The sequence below is a fragment of the Balaenoptera acutorostrata genome, chromosome 10 (genome assembly GCF_949987535.1).
Source record: "Balaenoptera acutorostrata chromosome 10, mBalAcu1.1, whole genome shotgun sequence".
Lineage (NCBI taxonomy): Eukaryota > Metazoa > Chordata > Mammalia > Artiodactyla > Balaenopteridae > Balaenoptera > Balaenoptera acutorostrata.
Genome location: NC_080073.1, coordinates 73,988,552 through 74,002,141, shown reverse-complemented (window position 1 = coordinate 74,002,141; position 13,590 = coordinate 73,988,552). Strand labels below are relative to the sequence as shown.

At 49.8% G+C, this 13,590-nt stretch overlaps 1 protein-coding gene across 1 annotated transcript in view; it reads left to right on the top strand.

The window, feature by feature from the left end:
* The first annotated feature begins 482 nt into the window (after nt 1-482).
* CCND3 (cyclin D3) overlaps nt 483-13,590 on the top strand; it is an 81,653-nt gene continuing 68,545 nt past the window's right edge. The window contains exon 1 of the mRNA XM_007197873.2: nt 483-705. The gene's annotated coding sequence lies outside the window, so the exon portion shown is untranslated. The remainder of the gene's footprint in view (nt 706-13,590) is intronic.

Here is a 13,590-nt window from a genome sequence, read left to right as displayed (position 1 = left end):
CACCACGCCTCATTCGTCTCCGTTTGCGGGTGTCTGGCAGGACGCAGGGGCTGGGTTTGAATCCCAGCACTCAGCAGCTGTGGGATTTCGGGCACATTACCTAACCTCACTGTGCCTCGGTTTCCTCTTTTGCGAAACTGGGATGGGATGGATAGCAGGGGGGAAAATGAGCTAATACACTCAAAGGGACGTAGAGTAAGAGGTCAAGAAGCAGCGCCTAATGTTATTTCCTGAGCGGCGAGTGGATGAGTGGAAAACGTTCACAGGCAGATGTCTGGAAACCTGCGCTGCGCCTGCCCGCGGCGCTCACCTGCGGCTGGAGGGCATCCCCGCCCCTCACCGGGGGAACGTGCAGCGTGATATGCGGGCTGGGGTCGCTGCGCAGGCTGAGCCGCCGGGAGGAGTCGGGGCCCAAACTTCAGCTGAGCGGAGCACCCAGCCCCTTTGTCTCCCCCGCCCCCTCTTCCCCACTTCCTGCCCAGCTTTAAACTCGGGATTGGCGGCGCGGCGGCGACTTTGTAAACACGCCGCGCCTGCGGCGGTGGAAACTGGTTCTGTTTGGGCGCCTGGGGGAGGGGTGCACGCCCCTCGCCGTGGCTGGAGGTGGCGACCCCTCCCCGTCTCCCCAAAGACAGAAGCGAGAGGCGGCGGGAGAGAGTGTGTGCAGCCACAGTCGGTGCTCCGGGGGGCTCACCTGCCGAGGAGGTAAGCTCGAGGGCTGGAGAAGCCAAGATAGATGGGTGGCAGCGTCTGCCCTCTTCGCTGGGGCCTCCAAGCTGAGGCTGGACACCTGGGCGGTAGGTCTGAGGTGGGGGGGTTAAGGAGGTCATGGTGTCCTCATCACCTCCCGGTTGTCTCTCAAAGCTCGGGTCAGTTTCTTTCTGAGTTGCACGTGGCTGAAGGGCGGAGAAGCCCCCCCAAAGCCCTGAGCTTTCTCTGTGTCTGCACAGCCACCCTCCAAGCTGATCTGGAAGCCCAGTGACCTCACTGGGCTGTCTGTTGTCGTTCTTCATACCTCAGAGACGGGGTGGGAGGCGGAAGGAGGGCAGAAGCCGTGTGGGCAGGGAGCCTTGGGGTCATCCTGCCAGCCAGGGCCGAGGGAGGAGGCCAGAGGACGGGACTGGAAAGAGGGACCTCTCAGTGGCGGTCCCTCTGGTGTCTGATGGGTACACAAGTGACGGCCTTACCCTCTTCTGTGTCTTCTAATGTGTCAACAAGAGGAATAACTGAAGAAATTGGTTGCTGTTACTGAGGGAGCCTTAATGTATTCATTTGCAAACATTGATTGAGCACCTACTGTGTGTGGGATTGGATGGGATGCAGAGCATGTGGTGATGTTATTCATCCACAGTGATCTCGCCTGAGTCATAGAACAACAACAGAGACAAAGTGTCAAGTTGGGGTGGCTGGGAAGGCTTCAGAGAGAAGAGGACATTTGAGTTGGGTTCTGAATGATGAATAGTCACCAGGCAGAGAAGTGGGGGGAAGTCTTTGTGGGAACTTATTCTGCAGAGCTGGACTGAACCCTGACTGTGGTGTTGGGCATTGGGAAACAATAGGGACCCAGAAACAGTTCTTGCTCTCTTTAACCCACTGTCTAGACCTGAAGAAGAGATAGGAATGAACAGGATGAATTCGGTGAAAGACATGTTTCTGGGCTGGTCCCTAAGACCCCAGAAATTCCCAGCTAGGTGCAGCTGGGAGAGTCTACCCCAGGGTGATGTAACAGTCATACAATCCTGGGGCACCCACCACCCATCCCTGGTTGCTAGGACTGTTTCTTCTAACAAATCCTTGCTCTATGCCCCCCACCTCAATTCTCTTTGGAGCTAGACATGAGTGAAAAGAACTGGATCTACCATTGCTTTCCTGAAGATTCTTCTGCTCTTTCAATTCCCAGGCTCATTTGAGAGATGGCTGACACGGTGAATTCTTTCACCCCCTGTTTGCTGTGGCGGCACTATCTGCACAGGCTAAATATTGGGGATATAATGGTAAACAAGTCAGAGCTTCTACTCCCCTGGAATTTAGGAGCAAAAGTATATCTGAGAATTCCAGCAGGATCCATCCTTGAGACCATGACCTCCATGATCCCAAGTGCCTTTTCTTTCCCATTTCCTTCCTTCAAGGGTTCAGAATACTAGCTAAGGCTTATATAACACTGTCAGGTACTCTTCTAAATGTTTTAGGTGTGATGTCTCATTTAATCCTCCTAACAGTTCTATGAGGTAAGCACTAGGCTTATCTCCATCTTATAGATGAGGAAACTCAGGCATGGAGGAGATAATTTTCCTAAAGAGGACAGGGTTGGGATTTAAACCCGGGTCACTTGACTTGGGAGACCCTGTTCTTAACCATTTGGCTAGCCTGCCTCCTTGACCGACCACATGGAATGTGCCCTTGAGCCAGGGGCTTAGGAGTTTCCAAAAGGGAGTCTATGGTCCCGCGTCTCGGGTGATACAGAGGAGAGCAATCTGTTAGCTGAGTGTGGGCGCTGGTGCTGTTTACAGGGAGCCCCAACAGGCCTGGAGTAGGGTTGTGGGGACTACACAGAGCTGGTATCCTTTCCTAATGGCCGTGTGTGTGTGTGTGTGTGGTGTGCGTGTGTGTGTGTTTTCTCCTGAGTAAGCCTCAGTCACCAAGAGGAACAAACCGAGGTTTGATGCAAGAAAGATGCATGGAGGTGACGTGCCAGAATCTGGGGAGATGGGAAACCAAGATACCTGTTCTGCTGGGAATCTTTAAGAGCAGAGACCCTCAGATTCTAGATTCCAAGGAGAACAATCCAGCTTTGTAGCTGAGTAAGGAAGATGGTCAGGGAGTAGAAGCACTCTTAAGATGCGCACCTGACTTCCTCATAGCTGTTGCATCCCAAAGCTGCATCCCAAAGCTGCGTCCACGCATCTGACCCCATCCCTCTAGGCAGACTGGGACTTGCCCATGATGCCAGCTGGGCCACAGGGCAGAGGTTCCATGGATTCCAGCCATTTTTCCACTACTTTTCTGAAACTCTAGATTTCTCACATGAGCCCTCTAAACAGATCTGGGGAGGCCCAGAGGCTGTCCCTCTCGGCCTGCAGTCAAACTACCTCTGGCCTCTGTCTTTGAGGGAGGGGTGTGGGTTGGGGGGATGGGTGTTGATGCTGGGAGTTGAGGGTAGAGGGTGGCCACACCGAGATCACTGGTAAGCAGGATGTGAAGGTCAGAACTATGTGGACCTCTAGGCCACTCCTCTACACAGACACCCTCCTTCCTCCTCATTGTAGGGTGGGGTGCGATGGGAGCCTCCGCATGCCCCAGCCCCCTGCCCCAGGCGCTGTTCTCTAGGTTGAGAACAGGTTGTACTCTTGAGAAACCACAAGAGGAAGTTTAGGGAGGGCTGGGGGTGGGGAAAGTTCTGGGGCCCCTGCCAAGTTTCCCTTTCTCTGCTGAGCCGGAGGTGTGTTTATTTTGGTGTGTTTCTCTTGCCCTCAAAGACATTTAAATTTTAAACCCTCTGAGTGTCAAAGAACTGTCAAGGCCTGCCGCATTACGGTGTGTGTGTGTGTTTATGCATGTGTGTGTTTATGCGTGTGTGTGTGTGTGTGTGTGTTTATGTGTGGGTTGGTGGGGGTGTGGAGGTGGTCAGACACCCCTGGAAATGGGATTGCAACAAGGTACTCATTTGTTGGATTTCACCTGGGATTTGTGCTGGATGGGAAAGGCTAACTAACTACACAAAGTCTTCTTTTCTCCTCTCTGCCCTTTCACCTTATTCCCCAAAGCGCTCCCTACAGCCCCAAACACGAGAAAAATGTGGTTATAATGGCCACTTAGGAGCTGAATGATGTTGCCAGGAGCTGTCCTAATAAGTGTTCTATCTGCCTTATCTCATTTGATATTCACCGTAACTCCAGGTAGTAAATGCCTCTATTCCCAATTTACAGATGAGGAAACTGAAGCTCAGAAAGGCTTAGAAGCTTGCCTGAGTTCACACGGCTAGTAAGCGGCAGAGCCCAGATTTGAACACTGGTCTATCTGACTTCAGAGCCTGTGCTCTTGACGTCTATTTAATCCTCAAATTAGAGCATCAACTTCCCCAACATATCAGACCCTGCACAATAGGAGGTTGAGATCCAAAGATGTTTTAAAATGGTGCTGCTAGTGTGGGGAGGGGGTGGTTTGGGTATAGAATTGGAAGAGAGATTCTCTGGAAGTTAATATATTAAAAAAAGATACCCGAGGGAAAGGAAGATGTAGTGGGTGAAAGGTTAAGGCCAAACTCTGGAATTTTGAAGCAGATGGGGAGAAGATTTGGGAGGGATATTGTAGCTGTGTTCAAACATTTGAAATGTTGCCTTTGGTAGCCCCCAAGTAGGGGACTGGTGGAGACAGATTTCCAAAAAACATAAGCATTTTCTAACAGATAATTGCCTAATCCCCTTCTGCAGAAGTGAGTTCGTCATCTAGGGGAGTCTAGAGCACATGCCTGGGAGGGGCTTTTGTGAGCAAGAAGGCCTCAGAGCCCCTTCCACCTCTAAGCCTCCCATGTGATTATTGACCTGCTTCCCTCCCCATCTGTCCACCAGGTGGAGCTGTTGCCCAGTGTGTGGCTCCAGGGCTGCTGGATGGGGTCAAGAGCGCCACCTGGTCCTTCAGCCACCAGCTGGTTTCCTGGGGCCTATCCCCCACCCCTTTCTCAGCAATCTACACGCCAGGGACCAGAGAGCCACTTTTGACCCAGCACAGCCCCTGTAAAATGCGTTCTCAGGTTTCCTCTGGGCTCAGGCCAGAACAAGCAGGCCTCCGCCCCTGGGGCAGTCTCCCTTCCCCAGGTCAGGGATTCCCCTCCCTCCCTCCCTTCCTTCTCTTGCCCCTCCTTGACCTTCCTTTGCCCTGGAGGTAGAAGGATCTGTGTTAGGAGCAGAGGGCAAGACCAGCAGCCCTCCTGGGCATGGCCTTTCCTAGCATTCGAGGGCATGACACCCATGTCATGTCATCTCTTTTAAGATACTCGAAAGCCGCACCTCTCGGAAACTATTTGCCCTCAGCGGCCTGACCAGTTCTCCCACCCTGCTTAGAACAACCCCAGGACAGCCCAGACGTTATCCCTAGGAAGGAGGGGCAGCAGAGGGCTTGCCTGGTGCCTCATTTGTTGACCCAGATCTGCTTGCTGTTCTCTGCACCCCCCCCCCCCCAACCCTCGCCGCCCCTTAGAAAGGCCCAGGGCCACTGGGGCCCCAGGGGCACAGCAGGCAGGGCCCTGCATGTGCCAGGACAGAGGGTGCAGTTCCAAGCCCTGTGGCCAGAGGGCGCCATAGAGGCCAGGCCCAGAGAGCAAGGCCATAACCAGCATGTTTCAAGCACTTAGGAACTCACTACCCACCACCGTGTCAGGCAGGAGGCCCGTTTTATAGAAGAGCAAACCAAGGCACCGAGGGTTAAGCAGCTGGCTTCCATGTACACAGCAGGACAGTGGCCGAGCTGGAAGTCTGACGTGGCCATTTGGCTGTAAAGTTTGTGCGCATGACCACTAATCCGTGCTTTCTCTCATGGAGTGGCTCAGAGTGGCCTGTGCTCAGTGCAGAAACCACCCAGGTTTGAGTCCTAGCTTGGCTTCTTCCTGGCTGTGTGAAACTCAGTTTCCTTACCTGTCAAGTGGGTGTAACTGTAGTCCCTACCTCACTGGCTCATTGTGAGGATTAATCGTACTGATATTCATCGAGTGCTTACAATATGCCAGGTGTGATCTTTTTTCACTGTAGAATTTTTTTTTTTCTTTTTTTTTGGCTGCACCATGTGGCTTGTGGGATCTTAGTTCCCTGACCAGGGATTGAACCCGTGCCCTCGGCAATGAAAGTGTGGAGTCCCAACCATTGGACTGCCAGGGAAATTCCCTTGCCAGGTGTGAAATTTTTGTGTCCTCACAGCAGCTCTGTGAGAGAGGTACTATCATTATGTCTTCACAGACAAGGAAGCTGAGGCACAGAGTGGATACACAGAGCAAGGAGCCGAGGCTTCAGGGCCCATGCTCTGCACCAGGCTTAGGAGGTAATACACTCAAAGCCCTGCCAAGTGCCAAACAGGTCATAAACCCTTATACGTGACACCTCTGTCACCATCATATCATCATCACAATCATCTCCCAGACTGAGCTCCTGGGGCTGGGCATGGAGGGCTGTCCAGAAACAAGGGGGCAACCCTGGTTTCTTTCCTCACCATCCCACCAACGACTTCATCTCATCCTCTTTTCTAGAATAAAAATCGGCCCACCAGTTCTGGCCTGTGGTCAGACAATTGGACAGAATAGTTGAAATTGGGACAGAAACTCCCAGTTCTGGCCCCAGTGCTGTCTGCTCCAGCTTGCCCTGCCTTCTGTTCTCTGTTCTCTTCCCTCCAGGCTGCGTCTCCTGGCCCCTCCTCTGGGGGCCCCGAGCTCTGGGAAAGGAAGCCGGAGCAGGGCCTCTGACAGATGCAGACCTTGGGCTCCAACTTGGGCTCCAGCTGGAGGTGTTAGAGGCTGTGGGAGGAGGAGAGGACTGGCCAGGGGACGGGAGGATGGGGCACAGAGGGCCCCGAGGCTGCCTTCCCCTGTCTGTTCCTCACAGACTCTTCTTCCTGAGCTCTGGTTTATTAAGCTCACTCTGCTGGGTGCTGAGGAATCAGCTTGGAATAAGACGCCAGAGAGCATTTACTCTTCTCTGGCAAGTGGATATCACAAGCTGTCTTTGGATTATGGAGGGGAAGAGTGCTGCTTCCTCCCAACACCAGGCCCCTGAGAGTCAGGGCTGCTTTTTCCTTTCCTTCCAGCCCTATTCCCTTTTCTCTAAGCAGGATCTACTACAGAACCACAAACTTGGAGACTGTTCAGAGGTGGAATCTATTTTCATCCCAGTGAGTGAGGATCTTGGGGTTATAAACTCTCAAATGTACTGGATGACTGAGCGTAGGCCAGGGTGTAGAACATTCTAGTAGTTTTCCCAGGCCCTTTCTCTTTTTCTTTCCAGTCAGCTGGTACCTGCTGGTCTTAGGGGCAACCACCACCTTTTCTTAGAATTCTGCCTTGAGGACCAGGCTGAGTTTTTCCTCTTTGGTCTCTTGGTCTCCAAGTCTTTTTCTGCCTGGGGCCCAGCCTCTTGGGTTCTAACTCAAAACTCTTTCCAACCATTGGACATGAGCTTGGTGCTTCCTGGGTGGTCCTCAGAAGTCTCGCATTTCCCCTGCTTCTCCTCTGTCGCAGCTTCTAGGAGTCATTTCTGGTATTCCTTGTAGGAATCTATTGTGTGGATTTTCTCTGAACCCTCATTTCTTCACAGGCAGGTGGCAGTGAAGACTTTGGGGGTAATAAGCGCATATGTTTGCACAATACTTCCATGTGCCGGTGACTGTGGAAAGTGCCTACGTATAATATGTACCATGTGTAAATAAGTTTATAATAAATATGCATATTTATTAACTCATTTCTCATTTACTCCTCACAAGAATCCTCTGAGGTTTCCTCACTTTGCAGATGGAGAAACTGAGGCAAAGAGGTTAAGTAACTTGACCAAGGTCATACAGCCAGTCAGTGTTGAGAGCCCGGTGCTGAAAGAACCCTGACCGGAGTCAGGCTTTTCATGCACACTGTAAGTGTGCGTGTGTGTGTGTGCACATGCACCTAGGAGTGCCCATCCACCAGGGGCAGTGTGAAGGGACCCCAGGTTCCCTGTTGAGATGTCCTGAACACAGCATCAGGACTGGGGAGAGCAGGCTGGTAGGCCCCTGAACTGCCTGTGTGTGACAGTGTATTTGTGTATGATCTGCACATCTGTGTGGAGGCGTGATGGTGTGGATACGCATCCCCCAGGCAAGCCCAGGGCCTCCTCTATCCCTCAGTGCTCCTGGCTGGAGCTGCAGGCTTGTCTCCTAAGCCAATCAAGACGGCAGGGAAGGAGCAAGGAGGGCCCTGCCCTGCCCCAGCAGGCAGGTCAGGTGTTGCACACTACCCAGGAAGCAGGAGTGGGTGGTGGCGATGTGAGCTTTGCTAGGTGGGGCTGGGGCCCTGACCTTTCTGGGGCACCCTGGATGAATCAGCCCGACCACAGCTGCCTTAACTGTGACATGGTGCAAACAAGCTTTTCCTCCAGCTTCCTCCCCTCCCCCCTCCATGCTCATTTTCCTTTCCTTTCTCTCCTTGGCAGGAGTGTGCCACCAGGACAGTGGCTGCAGGCACACCTCTTGAGTTGGTGGTTAAGCTGGGTCCTGGTGCTGGACCTGCAACCTTTACCTTCTAGATACTCCATCCCAAAACGGGCAGCAGCTCCAGCCCGGGGTGGAGGCCACGTACCCTGCCCAGAGGACAGGGCTGTGTAGATGTAGGACTCGTGAGTTCACCCACCTGCCATATCCCTCCAACAACATGTATAAGCCTCCGAGGTTTTGTCCATTCCTCATTTACAGTAGAGCCACATTTTATGCTGTGTTGGGTTCACAGTCAGTGTAAAAACAAAACACATGTCAACATTACTATTTAAGTCTCCTTAAACCTCTCCTAAAACACAGTATGCATGGCTTGGGCATTCTCTCCCATCTCTAAGAATCTCCAGCACAGCCAGTTTTCATTGGGACAGATGGCAGAGTCTTTGGTGGAAGATTATGCTGAGCTTGGGGAAGGGCCCACGTTGTATGAACAATACGTGAGTTTCTGAGGCTGGTTGGTATCTCCTCCAGTAGATAATACTAGATTTGTGGTAGTTAAATGTGCACATTTAGGAATTCAGTATGCATTCACTTATGGGCTCTTATGGGCTCCCTGGGTTGCAAGAAAGGTTTGAGTGACAGTACTGTGGGAATCTGGAGGAAGGAGCAGTTGCTTGTGGATGGAACCAGGAATTTCTCCTCAGAGGTGCCATTTTTACTTATTTATGGCCGAATTGGGTCTTCGTTGCTGCACGCGGGCTTTCTCTAGTTGTGGCGAGCGGGGGCTACTCTTCGTTGCAGTGCGGTGGCTTCTCTTGTTATGGAGCACCGGCTCGAGGGTGCGTGGGCTTCAGGAGTTGCGGTGCGTGGGCTCAGTAGTTGTGGCTTGCGGACTCTAGAGCGCAGGCTCAGTAGTTGTGGCACACGGGCTCAGTTGCTCTGCGGCATGTGGGATCTTCCCAGACCAGGGATCGAACCTGTGTCCCCTGCATTGGCAGGCGGATTCTTAACCACTGCGCCACCAGGGAAGTCCCGGAGGTGCCATTTGAGAAAATGAAAAAGGAGTGGATTTGATGGGAGAATATTCAGGAGCAATTTTAAATGGTGGTTGCTTTTGTATCTTTTTACTTTTCTGAATATCTGAGGTTTTTTTTTTTTTTTTAACTGAAAGCCATATTATAGAAATAATCGTTTTTCTATTCTTAATTCTATGGCAATTATTTGGCTTATTTATTCTGGTTTTTTTTGACCGTGCTGCATGGCTTGTGGGATCTTAGCTCCCCAACCAGGGATTGAACCCGTGCCCCCTGCAGTGGAAGCGTGGAGTCTTAACCACTGGAACGCCAGGGAAGTCCCTAGGTTTATTTATTCTTTATATTATTATTGATTCTAAAATAACTAGCAGCTGTTTCTATAATCACTATTATTTCTGTAAGAGTAATTAGGGACTTCCCTGATGGTCCAGTGGTTGAGACTCGGCGCTCCAACGCAGGGGGCCTGGGTTCGATCCCTGGTCAGGGAACTAGATCCCACATGCCGCAACTAAGACCCGGCGCAGCCAAATAAATAAATATATTTTTAAAAAAAAAAGAATAATTATTCTTCATATGAGCACTTCTTGTTTCTTTAATGGTTTAAAATCTCCAGCAACACACTGGGGCAGGGCAGTAAAACGTGAGAAAGGGGAGAGGGCAGGGGCATTTCAGAGACCCTGTGTCTGCTTTAACTGACATGTTAGATCTCAGGCAGTAGTTCTCAAGCTTTCTGGTCTCAGGAACACTTTACACCCTTAAAAATTATTGAAGATCCCAAAGAGCTTTTGCTTTTCAAAGTTGTAGCTATTAACATTTGATTTCTAATAAAAATATGTTAAATGAGAAATTTAAAAAATATTTATTAATTCCTTTAAAGTAACAATAAAAAAATCATTGCATGTTAACACAGCAGCATATTTTTTATAAGATAATAACTATATTTTCCAAAACAACAAAAAAAATTTGAAGTGTGGCCTTGTTTTACATTTTTCGCAAATCTCTTTAATGCCTGGCTTAATAGAAGACAGCTGGATTCTCGTATCTGCTTCTACTTCAGTCTGTTGCAATATGTTGTTTTGGTCAATTTGTATGAAGAAAATCGGGCCTCACACAGATACGTGATTGGGAAGAGAGGACCTTGTGGACCTGTTCCAGGGGCTTAGTGGGACATGGAGCTGGAAAGAAATTTTGGGGCGATGGTGGAGAAGCGAAATCAACAGTGTTGGGTTGGGGAGTTTGGATTTATTTAGGAGGTAATGGGAGCCATTGAAGATTTTTGAGCAAAGAAGCAACATGATCAGAACTGATTTCTAGGGCAGTAGGCAAGAGAGAGTCTACATAAAATAAAAAAGATTGAAACTAGGGTGACGCAGTAGAAATGGAAACAAGGGGGCGATTTGGCAAAATATTTTGAAGGTAGAAGCAACAGAACTTAGTAATTATTTGGTAGGAAGGTATGAAGAGTCATCCACCCTGTGAAATGGCTCTGCCCTTCCCCTGTTAGGTACCATGTGTACTTCTAAGATGAAGTATGTGGCCGTGTATTGTAGTTTGCTGCTAGCTCGCCTTCTCTCCTACTGGGCTACAGTAGGTGGTGAGTAAATGAATGGAGGAGAATTCAGGGACTACCCCAGGATATTTCAGCCTGCGGGGCTGGCAGAATATTGGTGCTATTAAGAGAAATTTAAAAACTAAGAGGAAAAGATGTCCATTATCATTAAGTATCATCAAGTAAAGGGTGGGAGGAGATGTCAGGCTATTAATAGAGAGAAAATAGTGGGTGGACCTTGAAATATACTGTTCTCTTGGCAAAGAAGTCCATTTTCCTAGGTACTAAAGATTTGGGGAGAAATATAAAAAACATCTAGGACAGATTGGTCTTGATTGTTCTTTATTTTCAAGTAACTCAAGTTCAATTAGAGCAATGTTTTTCAGAATTAGAAATGTCTTCATTTTAACCTATTTCATACGAATGCACACAAACACACATACGTAAAACAAGTTTCATTCACTAAGCAATACTTCTCCTGGCTCCAGATGATGTACTTTTGATATTTTCTTTTTTATTCTGTTGTTTCATTTTTTTAAAATGCTGGTCAAGATTAGCTTTATGACTTCATGACCCAGTAAAGCATCCTGACTTGCAATTTGAAAAACGCTAAGTTGGCCAAGTATCAGTATTTTCAAGGTTCTGTTAGCAACAGAAACAGATTGTCCAATGTAAGGCAAAGGGAATTTATTAGAATAAGGTTGGGAACCCATAGACTCACCAGAAAGGCTGGAAAACTGGGAATGAGCAGAAAATGACAAAGTGCCTGAGGGCTGGGCAGAAGGACGGACAGCATGGTGGGAATGGACGGGCCGGCCCCTCCAGTTTCTGAGCTGCAGGTCAGGTGGGCTGGCTCCTGGATTTGCACTGGGGGAGAGGTAACCTCCTGAAAGGAAGTGACAGTGCTGTTGGAAAGGGGACCGTGTATTTAGCAGCCAAAAAAGAATAGTCTACAAAAGGGAACACGACTTAGGCACATAAAAAGCTACTTAACAGTGAGTGGTGTCCCTACACGATGGTAGATCTAAATGGCTGTGTTCTTGCCTGTTGGTGACCTTGCCATGTGGTAAATTCTCCCTTCAGAAAGCAGTTTGGCTAAAGGTATCAAATCAAATGCCTCCAGAATATTCTGACCCTCTGCTTTGGTAATCCTACTTTCCAGGCTCTATCCTAATTTAAGTAATTCTAAATATAGGAAAAAATTTTGTCCATGATGATTTTCATCAGGGTGTTATTATGTACAGTGACAAAAAATTGGAACAGCTGAAATGCCTCCCAACAGAGCATGGTTAAGCAAGGTATACTATATCCAGTAAATGTAATATTAGGTAGCCATTAAAAACGTCAAATTGCAAAAATATGTGGTATCACAGAAATTACCTATATGTTAATGTTAAGGAAAAAAATCAGGATGCAAAAGTGTACATACAATACATTTACAACTGTATGTTTTACACACATACACATATATACACACATAGAGAAAAGACTGGAAGAAAATATACCAAAATGTGAACAGCAGTTGTTTTTTGGGGGCAGTAGAACTATGGGTGATTTCTTTTCTACTTTTTCCCCTTTTCTAAATGTTCCAGTTCTGCAAATAACAAGAGAAATGCAAAAAAAGTCATGAGTTGTGTTTCCATAAGTATATAGAAAATCAGTCTTATTATTTTCACAGCATCTCATTGGAGACATTAGGTGCCACGTAAAAAGTTGGCACATGGAATGCAGTGTGATGGCCCGGAGGACAGCCTGGTGTGGCCTGGGAGGTGACAGCTGCCTCTGCTTCAAGTTCCCAACTGAGCGGCACTATCTGCCGACCCTTCAAGTTCTACGGCACCAATAAAGCTGAAATACCAGGCAACTCTGGGGTGACAGCTTGGGTTGTCATGGCACTTGGGGGTGGGTCTTAATGGGAGATGACTGACTTTCCAGATCCACTTACCCATGGACGGGCACAGGATGGATCTGAAGTAGGCAGCAGGTCTTTCTTTGGGGCGGGGGGGCTGCTCGCTCCTTGTCCCTTTTATTAGCAGCTTGGAGCAGCGGGGAGCTAAGGTAGTGAGCAGGGTGCAGGCTGTATCCCACAGTATCTGCCTTCTGCAGCTCAGCAACAGAGAAGGAGGTGGAGTCTGGATTGAGCCCCAAGATAAGGAATATGCTGCAGCTGACGGGGAAGATCAAAATACACAGCTGTGCCCCCAGGAGAATGAACTCCACATTCCGTTCTCTGACCCCACCCCCAATTCTCACTTCTCCCGAGTGCCTTCGCCCACCCCACCCCGCACATGCACACTCAGCATCCCCATCGGCTAGAAGGGCCTCCCCCCAGCCTTGGCTTAGGTCCCTTAGACCTTCCCACACTCACTCCCCTCCCTTAACCAGAGGCTCCAGGGCCGCTCTCCAGCTGTCTGGAAGGGGGTGAGTGCTCCGGACAGGTGGCCGGAGGCGGATGGAGAGAGGCCTCATCCAGGGCCGGGCTCCACCTGCCAGACTGGGCCACCCTCAGACTCATACGTGGGCTACTCCAGGAAGGCCCAGGAACAGAAGAGGGTGGTGGTGGTAGTGCTGGCGAGCCTGGGGAAGCTGAGGCAGGACCTGGGGCAGCGTGGGGTGGATGGGAGGAGGGCGTGCAGTGGTCCTGATGGCCGGGTCTGCAAACATCTGGTTCTCACTGTGGGTGAGCCCAACCCTCCAGGAGCTCACAGTCCAGTAGGGGAGACAGACAGCAAGTACAAGATGTGCCGCCTGAGGGGGTCATTCCTCACCATAGTGCCCAGGGGGACCCCCAACTCCACGGAACCCCCTGCAAGTCTCCCTGTCTCCTGAGGTTTCAAGTTACTACCCCAG